The sequence below is a fragment of the Lynx rufus genome, unplaced genomic scaffold (assembly GCF_022079265.1).
Source record: "Lynx rufus isolate CCGP_SWC_20201006 ecotype Redwood Valley unplaced genomic scaffold, mLynRuf1.p SCAF_9, whole genome shotgun sequence".
Lineage (NCBI taxonomy): Eukaryota > Metazoa > Chordata > Mammalia > Carnivora > Felidae > Lynx > Lynx rufus.
This window is the reverse complement of record NW_025814897.1, coordinates 52,314,578-52,337,550: the sequence shown is the minus strand read 5'-3', so window position 1 is coordinate 52,337,550 and position 22,973 is coordinate 52,314,578.

The window sequence follows — 22,973 nt, the reverse complement described above, 5'->3', positions numbered from 1 at the left end:
CTGCTGTCAGTGTGGAGCCTGCTTCAGATTCTCTGTCCCCCTCTGTCTGCCCCTCTCCCATGCTTATTCTCTATTGCTGTCAAAAATAAACATTAAAAAAAGTAACAGTAAGTCTATTATATCAACACGAATAATGTAATTTTATAAAAAAAATCACTATGTCTTATGAAACAAAAAATAAAAGTCAATCTAGTGTCCTTGTTTAACACTTTTAGATTTTTTAAGTGTCTGATTTAATAGAAGACATTTGAGATCCCATACCAACTTTTGCACTCAAGCTGTTTTCATACGTTGCTTTCATTGAACTATACAAAGAAAATCCAGCCTCACAAATGTACATAGTTGGAAAGTAAGGGAATATTTCCATTGCTTTTTCTGATAATTGGTACTGTACCAAAGCTTGACAAGTGGCATGTTTTAGAAGTTATTTGCAGTGTGGTATCTGAAAACATGTTGATGAAGTTTTTGTGTTAATTTAAAATCCCCTGGTCTATTTTGCACTTTGATGGACATTGAACCTATGACTTTATATTATGCATTAGGCATTTAGATAAATATGGATTCACTGAGTTATGTAGATCTTCCAAATGTTGATGTATTTTACTATACAATATAAAAAATTCATTTGCTAGGATCACACTGATTTCAACAGAAAAGTTGTTTAGTATTGAAAACTGTTAATTTTATGGTAGTTAATACAATTTTCCTAAATTCTAACTTTATTTAGAAGCTTGAATTTTATCATTGGCAAATAAGTACTGTCAGTTGTTTTCCTTAAAGTGGGAGGTTCACTTTCTGCATTTTTCAGAAAATATCTATGTCTACCAAATAACCAAGTCTAAATAAGCACAATTTCACATAAAAACAATGTCCCTTGAAAAAGTGGCTAGTTCAGCTCATAACTCAATCAGACCAGTGTTTTCCTTACCAATTCAACCAAAATACTTCAATATGTGGCAAGACTGCTTTCAGTGAGCATTCATTTCATCATACATAATAACAACAAACACGTGTTCTCTAGGTTCTGGATTCAATAAAATTAATAATTGTTACGATTTCATCAAGGATATTAAGTGAACCTGGCTTTAAAAATAAGTCAGGGGCGCCTGGGTGGCTCAGTCGGTTAAGCGTCTGACTTCAGGTCAGGTCATGATCTCATGGCTTGTGGGTCTGAGCCCCGCGTCGGGCTCTGTGCTGACAGCTCAGAGCCTGGAGCCTGCTTCGGATTCTGTGTCTCCCTCTCTCTCTGCCCCTCCCCCACTCATGCTCTGTCTCCCTCTCTCCATCAAAAATAAATAAACATTAAAAAATAAATAAAAAAAAAATAAGTCAAAGTGGTGCCGAAGAAGGTAATGATACTTGTATAGTTTCAGGCCATTGCTGAGCTTCACACTAAAGGTCAGCAATATATTTTATTTATTTTATTTTATTTTATTTTATTTTATTTTATTTTATTTTATTTTATTTTATTTTATTTTTTTATTTTATTTTATTTTTTATGTTAATTTTATTTTATTTTCAGTAATTTATTTCCCTTTCTTTTTCTGTCCTCTTTTTTTCTTTCCTCTCCTCTCCTCTCCTCTCCTCTTCCCTTTTCTTTTCTTTTCTTTTCTTTTCTTTTCTTTTCTTTTCTTTTCTTTTCTTTTCTTTTCTTTTCTTTTTTCTTTTCTTTTCTTAACAAGGCTTCATACCCAACACAGAGTCCAAAGCGGGACTTGAATCCACAACCCTAAGATCAAGACCTAAGCTGAGATTAAGAATCAGACTTTAAAAAAAAATTTTTTTTAATGTTTATTTATTTGAGAGAGAGAAAGAGAGCAGGGGAGGGGCAGAGAAGAGAGGGAGACAAAGAATCTGAAGCAGGCTCCACACTGTCAGCGCAAAGCCCAAACGTGGGGCTTGAATCCATGAACTGTGAGATCATGACCTCAGCCAAAGTTGGACACTCAGCTGACTGAACCACCCAGTTGCCCCAAGAGTCAGACTCTTTACTGGCACCCAGGGGTCCCACAGTCAGTGATTTTAAGCACCACTGATTTTGCACCACCAGCACAAATATCAATACAATTTAAAAAGTTTGCTGGTGTTAGTACTTACTACTTTTTAGTACTTGGTACAATTATGAGAATTAGTCTGGACTTCTTGAAGTCCCTGAAGGTTACAGGGATATCCACATGTCTGTGGACCACACTTTGAGATATTCTACCGCAAGTATATAGCACAAAAATTCTTGTTTTAAAATGTTTTAAAAACTTTAAAGGTAAAGAAACTAATAAATAATGTTTTAAAGGATCATTCAATGTCAAAAGTATGAGTAAGAAGACAACAAATGTAATATATATATTATACATAAATGTAATATATATAAGTATAATATATATAAATATAATATATATCTATAAGTGTAATATATATAAATGTGTTTTATATATATATAGTCTTTAAAAGATAAATTAGGCCCGCCTAGGTGGCTCAGTCAGTTAAGCATCTGATTTCGGCTCAGGTCATGATCTCACGGTTCTTGAGTTCGAGCCCCACGTCGGGCTCTGTGCTGACAGCTCAGAACCTGGAGCCTGCTTTGGATTCTGTGTGTCTCTCTCTCTCTGCCCCTTCAATGCTTGTGCTCTATCTCTGTCTGTCTCTCAAAAATAAACATTTAAAAAATGTTTAAAAGATAAATGAAAAATAAATGTTATTGAGGCACCTGGGTGGCTCAGTCAGTTGAGTTTCTGACTCCTGACTTCGCCTCGGGTCATAATCTCACAGTTTGTGAGATCGAGCCCTGTATAGGGCTCTGTGCTATCCCCACATGCGCTCTCTCTCTATCCCTCAAAATAAATATATAAACTTTAAAAAACAGCAAATTTTATGAAAAAAGGTCAAAAGATTTAAAGAGAGAGAGACTTCATTATGATATCCTACAAGATAGCTTATTTATAAATTAAGTTACTGCTCTTTTAAAATATAAACCAAACTATAATTTGAAAATATCAATATGAAAATCATGTCTGATAATTTTAAATAGTTTAGAAAACATTTAGACATGATTTAAGTTTTCTGGGAACAAAAGGAATTAGTTTCTGTGACAAATAATAAATGACATTAAGAATGCTAATAGTTGGGGCACTTGGTTGGCTCAATCAGTTAAGCGTCTGACTCTTAATTTCAGCTCAGGTCATGACCTCATGGTTCGTGAGTTTGAGCCCTGTGTCAGGCTCCAAGCCGACAGCACGGAATCTGCTTGGGATTCTCTCCCTCCTCTCTCTCTCTCTGCCCCTCCCCCGCTCACCCTCACTCACTCACTCACTCTCTCTCTCTCAAAATAAATAAACACTTAAAAAATGTTAATAGTTACTTTTTATTGCTTTCTATATATTATGCAATTTAATCCTGCAGCATACTTGTGATTTAACCCCAGATGAGAAAGCTGTGGTAAGCCATCTGTACTCTGTCCACAGTGGGGAAACTATGAACCAAAATTCAGTAGTCTCCCTGACTCAAAACCTCACCCTGAAACACAAGAAAGGCACGCACACTGCTGCCCTCCTCGAACTTTACATTCCAGATCTCAAAAATACAAGATGCAGCAGCAATGGACACACAGAAAAACTGCTGAAAATCTTTCTTGAAATATGCACTGAGCCAACTCTCTCTTGCAATGAAAGGATGAAGTAGATCTTTCCACATCTAATTAGCAATTTGAAGAAGTGAATTAACACCCTTTTCCTGGTGTGTTGCTGGCCAGACACAGTGTGTCCCCAGTCTTCAGAGCTTGGAGGCCTGATATGGAGAGGTCAGTGATAATAAATCGCTGGGACGCCAGGTGCAAGGCGCCATGGTGGGAAACTAACATTTCTCCACAAAAAAGAACCAGGGAAAACAGAAGCAGATCAAACACCAATGGTAATTAGTCTTCCCACTAGCTTGTCAATTCCTTTTAAGCAGGTAGGCTATATAATTCATTTTTGAATTTCCCTAGTGGCAGAATGAGCAAGTACAGGGAAGGCATTCAATATTTGGTTATTTTTAACAAAACTGAATGGGAATTGAAGTTAAGTGTTATAAGAAAAGGCTACCTATGCATTTGTTAATATTTTCTAAACCTTATTCTAATCATGTATCAAGCTGTTAGTAATTAGCAGATGCTCAAAGAATTATTTATCGTGAAATCGGTAGAATTATTCAGTCAAATAGCATCTGATGCCATATCTATATCTGCCTCTAGAGTTTTTTTTTTTTAACCAGTGAGCTAATCCATGCATTTATATTTGTAAATTTTAAGAGACATCTGTCCCTGAAAGCTTTTTACATTTTTTCCTCATGTTAGAGATAAGGTATTTTCAAGGTTATGTTAGTTAGCACACACACACACAAACACATACAGATGTATGTATATATGCACATATGTGTATGTATACATAGGTGTCTCTAAGATGCATATGAATTATATACTTACATATACATATACATGTACACGATGTATATATGTATCTGTGTGTCTACCATGTATCTTTTCTATACAAATGCACCTCCTAGTAGACACACCAATAAAAAGCCATTACCCAAAACTAAACAAAAAACAGATGTCTAAAAACTTAAACCAATAATTTATTCTTTGTGTTGCCTTGGTTATCCTGGTCCAGAAAATGTCACACCAGGCAACTCACGCGGCTACAAGGAATTACTGCCATGAAATTGGCAGCAGTTACCTGAACTGTGACACAGTAATAACAAGGAAATGAGTGTCTTCTATCCTGCATCTATCACTGCCTAACAAACATAACAGTTCATGTTCATTGAAAATATAAAAGAAAACACTCAGGACATATTTTCACAAACCTTATTCTTACCTCCTCTAATTATCTAGTTCAGTACATTTTCCCCACCCTCAGAAGCATTTCATAAAATCGATCATATGGCAATTATTCTACAACATCATTGGAGACAATTTTTTCTCTGGAAACAATCTCCTGCATATATCCTGTGTCCACCCTGGTGGCCTCTGAGCCACCTACTGCTATGGCCCGCTCTGTGTTCCGTGTCCTTCTCCACAGAGGCATCTCAAAGTCCAGGCCCTCTGGTGAGATTAGCAAACTCTCCTGAGATTTTTTACAAACTAATAAGATCACCCATTCATCCATTGGGCAGGCTCTGGAGACACAGATACAAATTCAAATCCTAGTTCAGCCATTTCCAGCCATTTCTTTGATCACAGACACATCACTTAGCTGCCCTAACCTTCATTTTTCTCATCTACAAAATGACAGTAATACTAATTATTTACCTCTGTCTCTAAGATCAAACTGGATATGTAGAGTGCTTGATGTACTGTCTGGTATACAATCAGCACTCAATGCTGGATTAGCCGGGATAGAATAGGCCAGACTATGGAAATTTATCACCTTGGAAATCTCAGAGGCTGAACTCAAAAAGGGATTGTTTGTCAGTCACGGCACCATTGGCAGAGGTTTGTAGGCTCCTGTCAGTAACTCTGAGTAGTGAATCAGGCACAATATTAATATACTGTCCCTGTTGTGCCTTCCACAGTCACCACAGAAAGTAAAAAGAGGGATGAAGATTGTCTGAGACTTCGCTAACACCTGGTGTGGAAGTTATTTGAATCTACTTGACACTCCTCCTATCTTGCCAGATACCATCTAGCCACATGCAAAGGAAACTGAAAAAGTATAGCCCTGTGCGACTCCATTGTGCAAGGGGTGCTAGAAAATGGTGACTGTGTCCCACCAAAGAGTGATATGGTAAACCAGTGTTTATTAGTGTCATGGCAGAATTTTCCCTGCCATAGATATAGCATTATTACCACTATTAGGGCTATACCACATCAATATTATCTTTTTTTTAACCAAATGGAGTGATTAACTAGAGTAAAATCTTGTCACACATAATGGAAATCCAGACATAAGTCAGCTGTCCATTCATTCAGATTCTCAGCAGATGGCTAACGCTGGTCATTCTAACACCTTCACAACAGTGCCATCCTGCATTTTATTGAATTAAAGTTTTTCGGCCCAAGTTATACACTCTGGCTAGGTTTTATTGTGTTTAAAATATCTTTTTGAATGTACTGACCTCCCAAGAAGTGCAGTCAATGTTACTCTTCTAATGAAGAGTGACTAAAAGGAATCACTGATGAACCTGAGTGGGTAGAGAAACTGCATTATGGTGAACTACTTTGTGATGGTATATAAAGAAAGAGTGAGACACATCAAAAAATCTGGAATTCACATTTGATTCTACCTCCTACTAATTGTCTAACTGAAGATATGTTATCTGTTTCCTCATCTGCAATTTAGATCTTCATAAAATGTAAAAATAAGGCAAAGAACACTAATGGTTACAATATCATCTAATACCAAGCAGTGTATACATACTATGATATTTAATTATCAGAACAATCCTATAGATAATAATTTCTATTCCTATTTTATGTACAAGGGAGCTAATGTTAAATAACGTGCCCAAGGTCACACAGGAGTCAAACCCAGTTCTGTGTAACTCCAAAGTCCCGAATCCACTGTGCTGCTCATCAAAGAACTCTTATCATGGTTAAAATTCGTAGTGCTGTTATTATTGCTATGGTTATTATTATACGACTGACCTTGGCTTTTTCCATTTTGTCTTAGGAAGACTTTCCTATTTAGTCATTTAAAGTAGGTTTTTCTAGAAACCACTTGGAAAATGAAAAGGCAGATAACTCAAGATGCTGATACAGTTTAGAGAATCAGCAAAACTATAAGAGAACATTGAATTTGCAATTCAAATGCCACTTCTGGTGCTACATATGGAAGGTACTAATAAACACTGAGTGGAGCCAGGTTCCTGTGTTGATTCCTATACTCTGTGGCTTTAGGTGGGCCCAGCTCAGAGCTCGATCATCTTCATTGAATGTTATGTGGGTTTACACGGTTTCCTTTCCTCTAGAAAGTTGAAAGCCCCAGTTTTAAGTCATTCTTTTTAATATACTTCACCAACATTTTTCCCCTTATAGAACACTCATTTTACTGCAAGTGAGCAAGTGAGAGAATGTGTTATATGAAACGTTTCTTTTTTAAAAAAGTCTGACTCTGTGACATTCTATATCAACACGTTTTTCTCTTCTTCACAAGAACAGTTTGGAAGGATAGAGAACTAAGTGAAGATGACAGAGATCAGAGACAGACAGAGACAGACAGAGACAGACAGAGAGAGAGAGAGGCTTATTTTAAAGCACTCTGACCTCTCCCCTGAATCCTATCAGCTCAGGGCTCTGGTCTGTGTCACTCAGGCTGACATGTGGCAGGACGGTGGATGTTCCTCAAGTCCAAATGTTGAATAATTCCGGCTGTGACAACAGTATAATTTTATAATATAGTATAATAGTATATTTCATAGGCTGGTAAGATATCAAAAGGCTGAACTCTGACATTCCTGACAAAGATCATTATATAAAATATGAATGAAATCAAGCAAATACAATTTCTTTGACAATGATTTTATTGAGGACTGGGTACTTGAGTGTGCTATCGGATCCTAATGAAAGGCCACATCTAGATATTTCACTAAACTAGGAGCAAAAAGGTGGAGAAAAGCAGTTTGAGAAGGGCTTTCACATATTAAGAAAAGGAGGCTTTGACTGTTAATGAAAGTATACCTTCCTTTACATAATGCACAAGCGAGTGGGAACCTCAGTGAATCTAATTCTCAGGTGATTAAACTGAGATTCCAAGCAGGGAAGCCTCTCCCTGGTGGGAGAACAGGGCCTCCATTCCCCACGCTTCACACCTCTGCCGCCTGACTGTACCCCATCTCCCTGTGCCCAGAGGGGCCAGAGCCGATCCTGCTGCTCAGGTAAGATACGTCACATCTCCCCATCTTGAAAAGTTACTTTTCACTAATATTACTAAGTTTCAGCTCCCTCACCCTCACTCTTCTTCATCGTTTAACAATCTTTAAACAATTATATATCATATACACATGCATAAACTTTTGTTCAACAGAAGTCTTTACAAACTAAGCTACCGCATATTCTTTCATTTGCAAAAATTGAGGGGAGAGGGAAATCTGACGGCTTAAAAAATTTGGAAAACAAGGATACAGATGATCTATCACCCCGTATTTTACTAAAATCTACTCAGAAGAAGGAAAGCAGCATTTACGGGACCCATTCCACGCGCAAGCACCCTGCCTGCTACTTTGCAGACATCTGTTGTTCCGTTTTAACAACAACTCTGTGAGTGAGGATTATTATGCCCATCTCCGTAAACACGGGAACTGCAAAGTGCATACTTAAGCAACAGCTACGCGGTAGAACTGGGACTGAAACCCAGGTGTGCCTGACGCTTTGCAGCATATTGCACCGGCTCTTCCTTCTTATCATTTTAACTGATAACACTGCTGGGATTAATGAGCTCCTTAACTTTATTACCTAGTAGGTGAAGCAGCACATTCATTTAACTATCCTCAATTCACCTCTTTTGAGCTTCATTGAGAGTTTATTTTTTTGAAGTAACAAGGTAGTATTCACTCCATCTATTACTTCGTGCATTTATAAACACCACCTTTAAAATCTGCAGTACCTTTTTTTGAACTTGAAAGAAAACTGGTTGTTTAACGTGTGGAGAGTGAATGGAACTTTTATTTGCATTAGATGAATCCTGATTTCATGAGTTAATATCATCGGGTCTTGACAATCTATGGTTCTAGCAAACAACAAAAAGCTATAAATTAGATCAATAAATGCCATGAGTTTCTGTGGAATATTCTGGTTTAGGGTACTTTAGAAACAGGATATTGTGAACAGTGCAGTGAACTAATTATTCCTGTATTTTATGAATGAATTTTATGTTTGTAATTTCCCCGTTCTTATTAAAGAGACAGATTGCATTTCATAATTTTTTGTTGCACCCAGTGCTTGCCTACTGAGCTGTGGAACACAGTAAAGTTGAACCAAGGATTTGCTGCTGAGAAGTAAACACACAGGGAGGTAGCACTGGTTTCCAGTTGGCTTTGGAACAATCTATGAAGAAGTGGGAAGGAGGAAGTCATTGACTCAGTTTGGTACCTACCATGGACCGGGTACACAGAACTTTCCAAACTTACATCTTTTAATCCTCACAACACTTGTGTTGGACATTTTTATTCCCATTTAACAAAGAGGTTCACAATGGTAATGTGATGTGTTCAAGATCATCTGTTTTGTAAATATACTTGATTCCAAAGTTAAGAGAACCTAGTCCTTAAACCAGAGCTTCTCAAGTGTGTCCTGAAGAGCATATATATGTTGGAGAGCACCGAGGGTCTGGGACCACAGCCTCAAGAGCTAAATTCCAAATTCAAAACATCTTTATGATCTTAGGCATTGTTTGGACATTTATTTTAAAAACTGCATAATATTACACAATATAGCCATACTCCTTTATATAGAGACAAAACAGTTTAAAAGTCCTTTTTCTCAATAGACTAAAGAATTTGTCGTCATGTGCTTTTTTTTTTTTTTTTTGTAAGATTCTTAAACCTACTTTTTACAGGCAGTCTCTGGCCCTGGTCTCTCACTCTTCTCTGTGCAGTAAGTATTCCTTCCGACATCAACAGTCTCCTGGTGAATGTGGCTGTGATTTCAGTCTCAGCCTCCATCTTAACTTGTCATTCCTTCAGTACTAGCTCAACCTGCATCGTGGCTCTCAGTTCTACCACAGCCCCTCTGTCCCTGTGTCTTTGTCGTTAAGTCAGAGGCAACTCCGGGAACTTAGCATTAGGTCAGACTGAGGTCTTGTACCACTTTGGCCTGGAGCTATATTTTTATTAAGAAAACCATAAGTGCTGTGGCTTTTAGATTATTATGTGCATTGCAGGTATTTTCATGTGTAATCCTCACAGCAACTCTATAAATGTTATCATTATCTCCATTTTCAGATTAGACATCAAAACAAAAATAAAAGCTGTCACTTAAAGGGCTTTATAACTTCCCAAGGTCGTAGGCTAGTAGGTAAAAAAGCCCAGAAGAAACACACTCACACACACACACACACACACACACACACACATCTATCTTATCTAGATCCTGATATCCTGGCTTGGTATCCACTGCTCTTGCCAATCTCCATTAGTATAGAAGAGATTCTGAGCTTGATCCCAAACTAAGAGGTGGGCTTTTTCTTACCCCTTTTCCCTCCCCCTGTCTCCTTCCCCCTACCCCAGCTATGTAGGAAGGATGTAGTCCTATCTCTTCAGTCCGAGAGCCTACCAATGCTCTTAAATTCTGAGTTCTGGTTGCGTGAAAATTGTTGGATATGATGGCAATAACTGGCAGGAATACTTATCAGATGTCAATAAAGAAGGCTGAAGAATAATTTTGGGAGAATTCCTAGTATCTATATTTCATTTATTCATCAATTCAGTATGTAATTATGGAATACTGAACTAGTACCATAATATTCTACTTCCATCTTTGTGCTGCCCCCATGGATGTTCCTGGGTACCCTCTCCTAAATGAGAAAACTTTAAAGAGGTTCTGTCATTTCATGTGGAAACAAAGTGTCTGGTCCACTTCCAGCATTTTTGCCTTCACCAAGTTGTCTTTCTACCATAAATAACATATAAGCCATCTTTCCTCAAAAAGCACATGGAATGTATTAAATATATATACTACATGCTAAAATGGCAATAAAAATAAATAGTGAAGCAGTAATAAAAAAGCTCTAAAAATAAACAAATAGAATTACTGTAATTTAGCTCTAAGCTTTCTAGCAGCCAAGATAAACACAGTTTGGATTTTATGGATATATATATATATATATATATATATATATAATTTAGGGACGACTAATATTTCTAAAAGATATCAGATAAAACTTGAGCCCATTCTAGGATATTCTAGGAGCTTATTCATGGTAGGTTATACTTCTCAAACTTTAGCTATAGCCTAACTTTAAATGAGACACTTGGGTTGGGCTCTCATTTCCCCATTCAGAGCCCCACTGAGGGGTAGTCCATGCAGGGAAACCACTCACCCTCATCTTTGGAGAGATTAGAATACATCAAATAAAGCACTAGAATAGTATGTCTAGGATTCCCACTCAAAAGGGCTTAAATCAAGGGAATTGAATGAAGACACAATTTTCATAGAAACAGTCAAGGTTAAAAAGGACACTAAAGAATGTTGAGGTGTCCGGGGAAGGGCAAGGAACAGTAAGGATATTTTCCTACAACCGCTTCTGAGAAGTCAAGGGGAGAAGACAGGATCCCTGGCTTTACTCACTAGCAGCTGAAGTCACTGAGAGTGAGAGGCTACTGCCGAAAACCAGGTTATGGATGTCTGGGAGGAAGGGGAGAAAATACTTTAACCCCTCTCTGCTTTTAGTAGCCTGTCTCCTGTGGCCGCCTCCCATCAGCCAAACCCTACCAGAGACCAGAGAGCAAAGAATCTCTGAAATTGTCAGAAGGGGCAGGGTTCAGGGCACAGAACAGGGCAGGGCTGAACACTGATGGGTGGGAGGTGGTAAGAGAGAATAATCAGCATATCTGCATTGGACTATTGGCTCCCCTACTCACTAACAATACGACATTAGGTGAATTACTTCACTTAATGGAAACTTACTCTCTACAAGGGGTTAACTGAGAGATACTAGAAGGATCTAAAATTAACATGAAGTGATTAGAACATAATGGATATTCTATAAACACTTGCCAAATACAAATCTGAATTAAAATTGTAGTGTTTTATGGCAGCGGGATGAGAGAACTGGGTTGACAGCTTTGCAGGCAAGGTAAGGACCATGAGCAAAGGCCCAATTTCCTAACGAATTAAACTAAAAAGATTTATGCTCATTAGCAGCTAAATTACATATAGCCTCAGATCTAAAGATCTAGTAGAGCCCCCAACTGCAGCAAAGCCTAGAGTGATCACATAGTCAGAGTCCAAAATAACACCACAGGTTTTAAGAAACACTAATGGTTACATACTTAAACTTTGGCACTGAGAACTTAAGGAAGAACCATGTGATATCACCTGGGACTCGCATGACATATATTATATACATTTTCAAATGACATTTCTTACTGCCTCATATCAGAAAGAAATGAATACATGTTGGTGGTGAACCTATCCTGGGGAGGCTGCCTTTTCTAGAAATGCTCTCTAGTACATATGAGTGGGTCATATTGTGCCAGAAGATACAGAGACAGTCATTTGACCCACAATGAGCTAATTTGACTTCTTTCTTTTCAAGAGGGAGAGAATAAATGCTCTAAAAGCTAAGTGAGGCGTGTTTATGGCAGTATACTAGAGAGAAATGTCCAGAAATCCCTATTACCAAGACCCTTGAACAATCTTCCAATCCAAAGTCTTGGGTTGTTTGATTCCTTATTTATTTATTTATTATATTATATTATCACAAGACATTTCAATATGCTTCCAATGAATTCTTTAAAAACATACTTATAGTAGGTATTTTTTTAATTTCTAGAACTAAAAAATATCTTAGCTAATATGATATCTTCAATTCTCACTGATACCATGGTTTCTCTCTCGAGTATTATGGACATTTTGCACTGTGTTTTGTTGTGAGAAGTTGCCCTGTGCTTTGTAGTAGGTTTGGAAGCATCCCTGGCCTCTAGCCCCTAGATGCCAGTAGCCAACACCCAATCATGACAATCAGAATTGTCTGGAGACAATAATAAATGTCCCTTGGGGACACACGATGGCCTCCTGTTGAGAATGACTGATTTAAATTAAGAGGAATCTGCAAGGGAGTAAGAAATATCACTTATCTTTGTGTACCATTTTGACATAGATAGGTCACTGGTTAAAAATCCTATTTTGAAGTTGGGACAACAGGTATAAAATCTAGCTCCATCACTTACTGTATGATCTGGATAAATTTTTAACCTCTCTGACTCTTTGGTTCCTCACTTTTAAATGGAGATGACAATCTAAAGCCCACTAACAATCATTAGGATTTAAGTACTGTATACGTATGTAAAGAGCCAAGCACACGGTAGAATCTCAACTCAATCTTGTGCAGGTTCCCTTTCATCAGCACCAATCATACTGCATTTCACTTAGAAAGAATTCAGTCACCTTTCTTAAATTAAAAAAAAAAGCCTGTAGCTGTGTATGTGCATACATATATGGTCATTTCCAACACTTCTGTTTGCTTATAATGAAATTTCAATTAGGTAAGAGAGACAAAATTTCTGTTTGCTCACAAATATCAGGGCAATTAATAATGAGGGGAAACAAATACACTGGAATTTAATATCTAATTTAGCAAAATATTATATTTTCCCTGTTTGCCACATGTGGATGTGGTCTTCTAAGCAAACATAAAGTTGCATACAAATTACTTATATGCAGAGTTCCTCAAATAACAAAGTCATAATCTCCCCAATGTCTGAGTACCTCCCAGCTGATCAGCTGGGTACAATGACCTGTAGGGGCCCCCTGGGGTAGTAGAATGCTAATGAGTATTCTCTTGAAATAGACTTTCCTTCAGTTTCTCCAAGAAGTATTTTAGAATCAAAAAGGATCCTAAAGAACAATTCTGGTGTGTTGCAAAGGTGGATTTAAGTTAAACTTTGTAACAGAGGGAGGGGGTTTTCTGGAATGTTGGCCTGATCAAGTGGACAGAAAATCATTCTTCTCTCCTTACTTTTCTCTCTTCCCTTTTCTTGAAACTTTTGAGAAGAGAGATCTATGATTGACATTGTGGAAAGAAGGGGAAAAAATCACAACCCCAATCATCCATTCATCCTACATTCATTGTGCACCTGCCTTATGCTGATCATTCATTGGCTACAGGCAATATAATTACCCTGGACTACAGCACCCAAATATTAGAATTACGTTACTATTTAACAAGTACTACCTGAGTTTCTCTGCTATCAGATATGTCTCACCAGATTTTAAAATCCTCACAGTAAGGAAGTGGCCTAACTTATCATTATATCCCTAAATCCTAGCACAGTGCTGTGCACACATTAATGACTCGATAGTGTGTTTAAATAAATGACTAGATAGCTGTTCCTATTCCTGGGATACGTATTTTTTAAGCACTTGCATATTAGGTAATCATTAGGTGACTTAAACTTAATTTAATGCAACAGATGTGTACTATCTATTACCCCCTTCTGTGTGCTATGAGATGGGAAACAAGGATGAATTTAACAACTGTCTTGACCTCAAGCAAGCTTCACTGCTATGAACAAAAGGCTGAGTAGAAAGAACAAGAAGTAACAGCTTTCTGAAATTTTAGGGTTCTTGCAAAGGTTCAAAGCCATGGAATGGGTATTTTAATTATCCAAAGAGCTGGGGCCCTAACATGGGTAATTCTGCAGAACAATAACATCTCTCAATTTTGGACAAAGCTCTCTGTGATATGATTAGCCAGACTGAGGGAGACTGCCATGCAACTGTCATTATCCATTTTCAATACTGGGACCATTGATTATGTTTGAAAACCATGGGAGAGAGGTACGTCTCATCTCTGCAAATAACAGCCTAATCAAAAGAACTTGCATTTTTTGACTTTTTCCTGTAGGATAACTACGCGTTTTAAAGATAGTCTGCAAACTGCTTTGAGCAGCTTGTTGTGAGAACCGGGCTACGGAAGATGTTTTGCTCATATAGATGGAGGGAGGTGCCATCCTCTGGTTCCTTCTCATTTTCATTTCACAGGCTCATTTCCCATGTGATAGAGGAAGCAGACACAATTGCTCAGCCAGGTTTCTTTTTCCCTGTAACCTACAGAAGCATTTAATCTTTGTATTCAAGCAAAAGGAGACATCCTGTGCGTCCTCCCACAAGCATTCCTCCCCCATTTCTACAAATGTAATTGCTGCCCCCCCAACCTTTTAAGGTAGATTTATTCATTAAATACATTCACTAAGTAACTTATTTACTAAACAGTCTCTTTATTCACTTCAGCTTCTGTGCCAAGTATTAAACCTCAAAAGAACAGAGGTGAAGGTGGAGGTGACATAGAAAGACAGGATCTGTGAAGAGAGTACCAAATAAAACTAAGAAAGAGAAACGGGTGTACACAGCATAGAGCATTCTAGGGCTCTAGACTTTGTGGAAGCCATGAGCAGTAGGTATAAAGATATCAAGTGGGACTCGATCACCAAGGAATGTAGGGCATGTTAAGGAGTCTGGACTTTGTATTAAAGAAAATGGAGAGTCATTTAAAGTCGAAGTGAAAGGTAGGCATTTTTCATCACACTAGAGAGCTGCACTGTGAAATATGGTAGCTGGCAGCCATGTGTGCCTATTAAACCCTTAAAATGTGGCTAATCCAAATTGAGATGTGCTATAAACGTGAAAAATACACTGGATTTCAAAAACTCAAATGCGAGGAAATACATAGAGGGATATACAAAATATATCACTATTAATTTTTATGTATGATAATATTTTGCATATAATGGGTTAAATAAATGATATATTATGAATAGTGTCTTTGCTTTTATTTTTTAAAGTTTATTTATTTATTTTGAGAGAGAAAGAGAGAAAGAGAATCGCAGCTGTCTTCAGGCTGTTAGTGCAGAGCCTGAGGCAGGGCTCCATCTCAGAAACTGTGAGATCATGACCCCAGCTGAAGCCAACAGCTTAAGTCAACAGCTGAAGCCAACAGTTTAAGTGACTGAGCCACCCAGGCACCTCAATAGTGCCTTTAAAAAACTATTTTAAGGGGCACCTGGGTGGCTCAGTTGGTTAAGTGTCCGACTTTGGCTCAGGTCATGATCTCACTGTTCGTGAGTTCAAGCCCCACATCAGGCTCTGTTCTGACAGTTCAGAGCCTGGAACCTGCTTCAGATTCTGTGTCTCCCTCTCTCTCTACTCCTCCCCTGCTCACACACTGTCTCTCTCTCTCAAAAATAAATAAAGATTAAAGAAAAAATTAAAAAAAACTACTTTAATATGACTATCAGAAAATTTAAAATTACATATATAGCCCACATTATCTTTCTCACAATATATTCAAAAAGTCTTGGTCTAGATGAGAGGTGTTCTATTTGCATAGAGCAAAATACCTGAGGATAAAGTAGAGACAGTGATTATTATATGTTTATTAACAATAGTGAACTTTAAACTAGAATTTGTATATACATAGGTGATCAAAAAAAAATCTTTGAGAGGCACTAAGGTACATACATGTTTTTATTACAACTTCCCTGTCTATCTATCCTAAACCCTAACTGCCTAAGCAAACTCCTGGGGTTAAGGGAGACACCAAGTAAATTCTCTTACTTTAACTTTCTTTGAGAAAACACCTTGCTCTACAAAAGAAATGGGACCTCTCACCTACCATAGCCTCCCTCTCCAGCATAAAATACCTTAGGGCCACCAAGCACAAAATAATTGAAAGGACTTGAGAAGAGTTGCAGAAGAGAAAGGCCAGAGCCCAGGTATAAATACTTTGTCTCTGGGGTTGCTTCTTTTTGCTTTCAATGACATTAGGAAGGAGACCTAATAAAAGTGACAACTATGTATCATTAAACATGATTTTTGGTGAAAGATCCCACTATGATCTTTGGGATATTATTCAGAAAGATACTAAAAAAATCAGTAAAGTTGCTATAACAAAAACTGCCGATTCCTGTCCAACTTATATATGTGAAGATAGTTTTCTCAGTGCTTACATTTGAAAAACAAATAGAAAAATAGGAAGACAATTGATGTTGAAGCCTATTTTATTCTGTCCATAAGTAATATTCATCCATGGATACACACGCTAATTGAAAAAAATCACTTCTCTGAGATGCATTTCCAATAAATAATTTGATTTTATCTTTACTAACTATATGCTAATGTTAAAAATACATGTATGTGGTTTTGATCACTGTGTGAATAATGATTGTAATAATAAATCAATCTAGAGGAAAAAAAATAAGACTTAGAATTTCATGTCCCAGGAATTGGAAATAATCTAACTTACATACATATTTTTGTTTTAGATCAGTTTGGTAGGTTGATTGATAAGAGACTTTGAGGTATAACAAATATATTCAGATATAATTCTTGGGGCAAGTGGATTAGTAATACAAGTTCAAGGGAAGAAAATGACAAAGTAAGATTTCTTACCATTAAAGAGCTTCTTCACGTATTTTTAAAATGGATGATGGTGCGTATTAAAATCACCCTAGTATTTAGATTTCATTGAATACATTTAGAAGAGTGATATACCAGTTTTATATTTTAATGTTAGTTTTTACAATATGCTGTCAGTTACATTCTTTGCAACTATTTACATATATGATGAAAAATTGTAGATGTCAACTAAAAATGTGAGAGGGGATATATAGCTATTTTTCTTAATTCTCCATAGGGTGTGTGAACCAAATGGCTGGAAGACCAATGATTTAGATGATAGATTCACAGAGTGCCTGGTGACCTTTTCAGGATCTGGGGTGGAGGAGAGAGAGTCTTAGGCAATGCTGTGCATGTCCTAGGAGATCAAGCCTCGTTTAGCTACAAAATCATATTGGCATTTTCTCCAGTGCAATTCTCCACAGTGAGGAACTGCGCTATGTGTCCCTGGCCTCCAGGTACTAAATTCCAGCAGCAATCGCCTTTTCTTCATCAAGACACCCTAGAGTACCCCAAGCATTTCTAAGCAGTGCCTTGGACTGAGTGGACCTTGCCCTGGCTGAGACTCACTAGAGGAGTATTTCCACTTCTGTTTTAGCAGATGAATTGTAGAGGCCTTAAGGAGGCTTGTGCCACCTTTTCCGGCTCCAGCATGGTTTGCCAAGTGTCTGTCAGGAACCAGCATATCACTCTGTCATACCAGAACCATTATATGACATGAGAGAGACAGCTCCATGCTTCCATCCAGGTGATAGTGGAATTATGCTCTTGAAAGGGATTCTTAGTTCAGACCATCATTTTATTTGCACCCCAGGAAGCACACCTGCTCCACCCATCAATATTTGATGGCTATCGAAGAGAGGACAAAGCTGACATGCTGTCAGATTTTATCAAGTAAAGAACAAGAAGCAAGCTTGAACTCGCACAGGAATTGCCCATGGGGAGTCTGGGTAATTGGGAGATTGCCCTCTTCATCTAGACCAGGATTTGATGTAAGCAGCCTGCAGGGGGTGAGGGACAACTATGGGTGGGCAGGGGAGGTGGGAAAATGGGGAGAAGGTGACTCCATGTCCTATGAAATCTGGCACAGGGAAAACATGTCTAAAAGAATATGACTAGCCTCTGCGATTTCCGCCTCCAGCTTCAGCAGCAAAGGCTCATTTCGTAAGTTATGATAAAAAAAAAAGACCTCTAGCTTTTTCTTCTGGATTACTTACCCTGACATCCCTATCTACTCCTAGATGGCTTGGAGGTCCTTTTCCTGCACTCTCAGATCACCCTCTGGTTCCTTCTGTAATAGTACTGTTTACACTGTCAGTTGTGGCCAGTCTGATGGGATAAAAGAGAAAAGAAGAGAAAAAGGTAATAGTCTCTAAGGTCAGGAAGTGGTAGAGGCTCGAATAGAATTCAAAGCCTGTAACTCTCCCGAAAAACTCTCGTGCTTTTCCTCTGTGGTTTTCTCAGCAGTTATCTCCATGCTCGTGTTCTGCTGTTTTTGGCTATTTCTTGACACATATCCAGTCTTCACATAAAATTTGTGTGTTTTCAGTGAATACAGTTACCCAACTGAGTATTTTGAAATCAAGGAGATTAGGGCAGCAGCAATCTTTGTTAGGACTTGGGGCTCTAAAGACTGAATGTGAAGAAAGGATTTAGGAAACCAGCAATCCACATTTCCATTACACAAACCCTGCACTTCACACAGGACAGCGATGAAGGGGACCCACAAACTAATGAGACAGGACCTGTAACTGGAAAGACAACGTATTAAGAGCTTTTGAGAATGACCCATCTAGAAGTACCTACACATATAGTAGGAACAGAATAAAACTAGGAAAAGGCTTGAAGAGTAAAATAATTTTGTATGCTTAGAAAATGAAGTAGCTTTACAGCCTGTCGTATGAAAGGTTTAGGAAGTTTGCTCAGTCTATGCCTCCTTCCTCGGAAGGGTCTCCATGATTCCACTCACGGCATGTTTGTGTCCAGTGGTTTTTGGCCACGATGCCGCAACATCTTGAGCACCTGATCAAAGCTAAGTGAGATTCTTTCCGTCCTCAGCATAGGAATCAAAGGACAAAAACAGTGCACAAAGGATTCTGGGAAGTGGAGCCAGTACGCCCCAGCAGGTTCACAGGTGAAAGCCAATGTCTTGTCACTGACAGCTCATGGAGAAAACCAGCCTGCAGATGGGAGGGGCCAATGAAACAGAGAGAAAGAGAGTGACAGAAATCAGGGGCAAGTGGCCCCAGATGCACATATGCACGCACACGCTCACACACAGAAGTTCATGATGTGAGATACAGCTATGCCACCTTATATCGGGGTCTACAAACTTCCCCTGAACTTTTCAAACAAACCTCTTTTGCTTCAGATTATTTAAGTTTCTTTTCTTTTCTTTCTTTTTTTCTTTTTTTTTTTTTTTCATGACAGCCAAGGCTCTCATGTCATTCAAATCCTTTATTTTCAGAAGGAACCAGTCCTAGAAAAGAAAGATGATTTATTTAAAAACTAATTAATGAGAAAGTCAGGTCAGGCATGCAGGTCTGAATTTCCTATGCTACCAGCTGGATTTCTGACAAAGGGAGCAATCAGCTTTGAAAGAGACACAGACGTTGATTCTCCTGATTCCTCATTCCAGGTCCAGACCAATACAGTCCAAGATTATGAACTGATGCTTAGTCACTAAGTTATTTTTTGAAAAATGTGTGTGTGTATGTGTGTGTATCTATATTTTCATTTGCTTGATGTTAGAATTTGGCATTTACGCATTATTTCTACAGATGAAAGCTTACTGCTTTTAGTTGTAGGTCATTTCAAGGTTTTGAGCACAAAGAGCAGTTATTCTTCCCTCAGCGCTTCCTTCAATCCTCGGTTCAAAATCCAACTATTAAGAACCCAACGCCATGGTGATTCATGACGATCTGATCCAGGAGAGTCCCCTTCTCACCTCTCACTGGGGCTTTTTTTTTTTTTTTTTTGCCTGCGTTTTAGTCCCCTCTGTGACACAGGTCCCAAACTGAAACAGGGCCCTGAATTGCCCTCCAGAGAAATAATAGGAGCTCCTAAGCTAACTGGACCTCTCACGGCTGTGAACAGCCAAGTGCACCCTGAGAGTCTGCAATCCAGGAAAACGCTCTTGCTCAGACCAGGACCTTTATGGCTTCTTAGCAAATCTCTGGTCAACTACCATTTCTTCTCTGTGGGGCTTTTAGTCTCTTCCTGACCTTCCTTTGTAAGTCTGGGTCCTGTATTGATCATCCAAATGTAAACTACTTCCACTCCAGCACCTTCAAATCCCTTTCATCCCTGTCTTTCTGCCATTCCTCACCCAGAACATCCCAGCCTTCAAGAGTGCTGTCATCTACCTCTTCCACACCTACCCCTCAGCAGAGGAGTCCAGCTGTTCAGATGAGCACCAATGCATTCTTAAGGCCACCACTCTGAGCTGTGTCCTTGGTAATGCCCACCAGTCCTTTCTCTTGTGCTTAGTAATACCTACTTTTATTCCAATCCAGTTTAGCTTAGTGCCAGAAAATGACTTAAGTCTCCTACTTCACTGGGGCTACCTGAGGACCTCATACCCCATTTGCTTCACTTCCCTACTAATATCTCACTTCCTACCAAACTATCTATGCCCAGACTTTGTGAATATCTCCTCCAAGCCCAGATGAAAAATAATTCTTCTAAACAAGGATAGCTCATTCATCTGGGCTCCCTCTTCCTCCCTATGGGAAGACCACAATATTTTAATTATTTCAGAGCTCTAGGGAAATTTTAGCCTCTCCTTTCCTACTGACTCACTTGTCTGAGTCTATAGCAAACTCAAGTCTCTAGTTGCTGGTCTCAATCCATTCCTGAGAACAAAGCCCAAGGCCCTAAGGCATCAGTTGTATCTAATGAACTACTTTTGCTTCTATGCATCTAGATTGAAACTGTAGAGGGCTCTCTAAGAAACCAAACCAAACAAAATAAAATAAAACAAAACAAAACACAACACACCTTTATTTGGAGCATTTGCCAGTTCCCGTGACAAAAATATTCCGAGAATGGCTGATTCCAGGCTCTCAATATAATGTAAGTGAAGATGCAGTTGGGAAGAAAAATACAATAGCACACGCTTATAGCATCTCCACCATACAGACATGAGATATAAATAGCCTCAAGATGGTAGATAATAGCAAAATTTAGTAAAATAATTAGAAAATAACAACAGTTGAGTATTCATTACCTTTGTTTTTATTTTTTTAGTAAGATGTATTTATTTTGAGAGAGAGAGAGAGAGAGAGAGCAAGCATTGTGGGGGAGGGGCAGAGAGAGGGAGACAGAATCCTAAGCAGGCTCCACACTGTCAGCACAGAACCCGATGTGGGGCGTGAACTCATGAACCATGAGATCACGACCTGAATCAAAATCAAAAGTCAGATGCGTAACCAACTGAGCCACCTGGGTGCCCTGTTACCTCTGTTTTTAAATTATTTAAGTCTACACCATTCAATTGTTAGCAATGGCTACACTTAACATTTGGCTTGTAAAATTCTGAAGATATTATAATAACCAGTTCTCACAAGCCAGTACCAGCAGCTCTAGCACACCACTGTGCACCACGCTCTTCTTGAAACCTAATGCAGCTACACATTCTGCATTTCTACCTTGTCTGAAGTCCCTTCATATGTACCTAATGCCATCTTTTCTGTGAGCTCTCCTTCTTCTCTCCATCTAGGAAAATTGGTGTTCCTCAAAGTTCTGTACTCAGTCAATTGATGCTCTCACAATGCATGCACTCTTTGATATCACACCTATATTACTTTTTTTTTTCAGTTTGGCTATTAACACCATCATCCACCCAGAAAGCTGACACACACCACTACAAGTCACCGTGGAGTCTTTCTTCATATCCTATAATCACATCGGACATGGTTTACATCCTAAATATATCATGCACCCTTTTGTCTTTGTCATCCCTTTGACCAGGGTTGTAATATAGATTCCAAACGGATCTAGTTTTCTCTGTTCTTGTCTATCCTTCTTAGTAGCTACTGTAGTGATTTAGTAAAATTCACATATAATTGTGACATTCCTTGATTAAGTCCTTTCAGTGGCTCCCCATTTCCCACTGGAAAACTATATTGCAACATAAATTCATTCTTTATTTCGTCTCTGCCTGACCTCACCAGCCTCATCTTTTACCACTTCCTGCTTTATTTACTTTTTATGCTCCACCAATATCCAACTGCTAATAACTGACTCCATAACCAGCTTTTGTGCTCCTCTGTGATTTAACTCAGGCTATATTTCTTTGTTGGAATAACTTGCCCCTTATCAGCCTTCATACGGGCATCTCTGGATCCACTCTTAAATCTTAGATCAGAGAGGTATCACGTCTCTTTTAGGCAGACATTACTAATCTCCTATAATGGTCTCAGTATCTGGATCAACCTTGAAAATGAGCCATTTGCATCTCCAGCTCTGGGGAGCCTGCCTGACCAAACGCACAGTTTCTGCCCCCATTGGATTCACAGGTGCGTTCTTGTCAAGGTCATGCTTTGCATAGGTTGCTCCTCCACCGAATGACTTTGGTTTGAGGATTCCCCAGGCCCTGGATGAACTTTTCTGGAAATCAGATGCAATCTGAGATGCTTCCTATCTCAAGTCTTCTTTCTCTCTCCTTTCATGGGTATCAGACTTACATCCTGATCTAAAGGCATAGCCCTGTCTTCCTTCAACAGATCTCTTGTGTGTCTAATGCTGTCTTGACATCCTAATTCTCTGACAGTTCCAAATAATGCAGTTCCCCAGATTTCTACTAATTTCTATCAACTCTCCTACAAACTATTCTAATATTCTCTCTGCCTGCGGTATGAATGAACACACACACACACACACACAC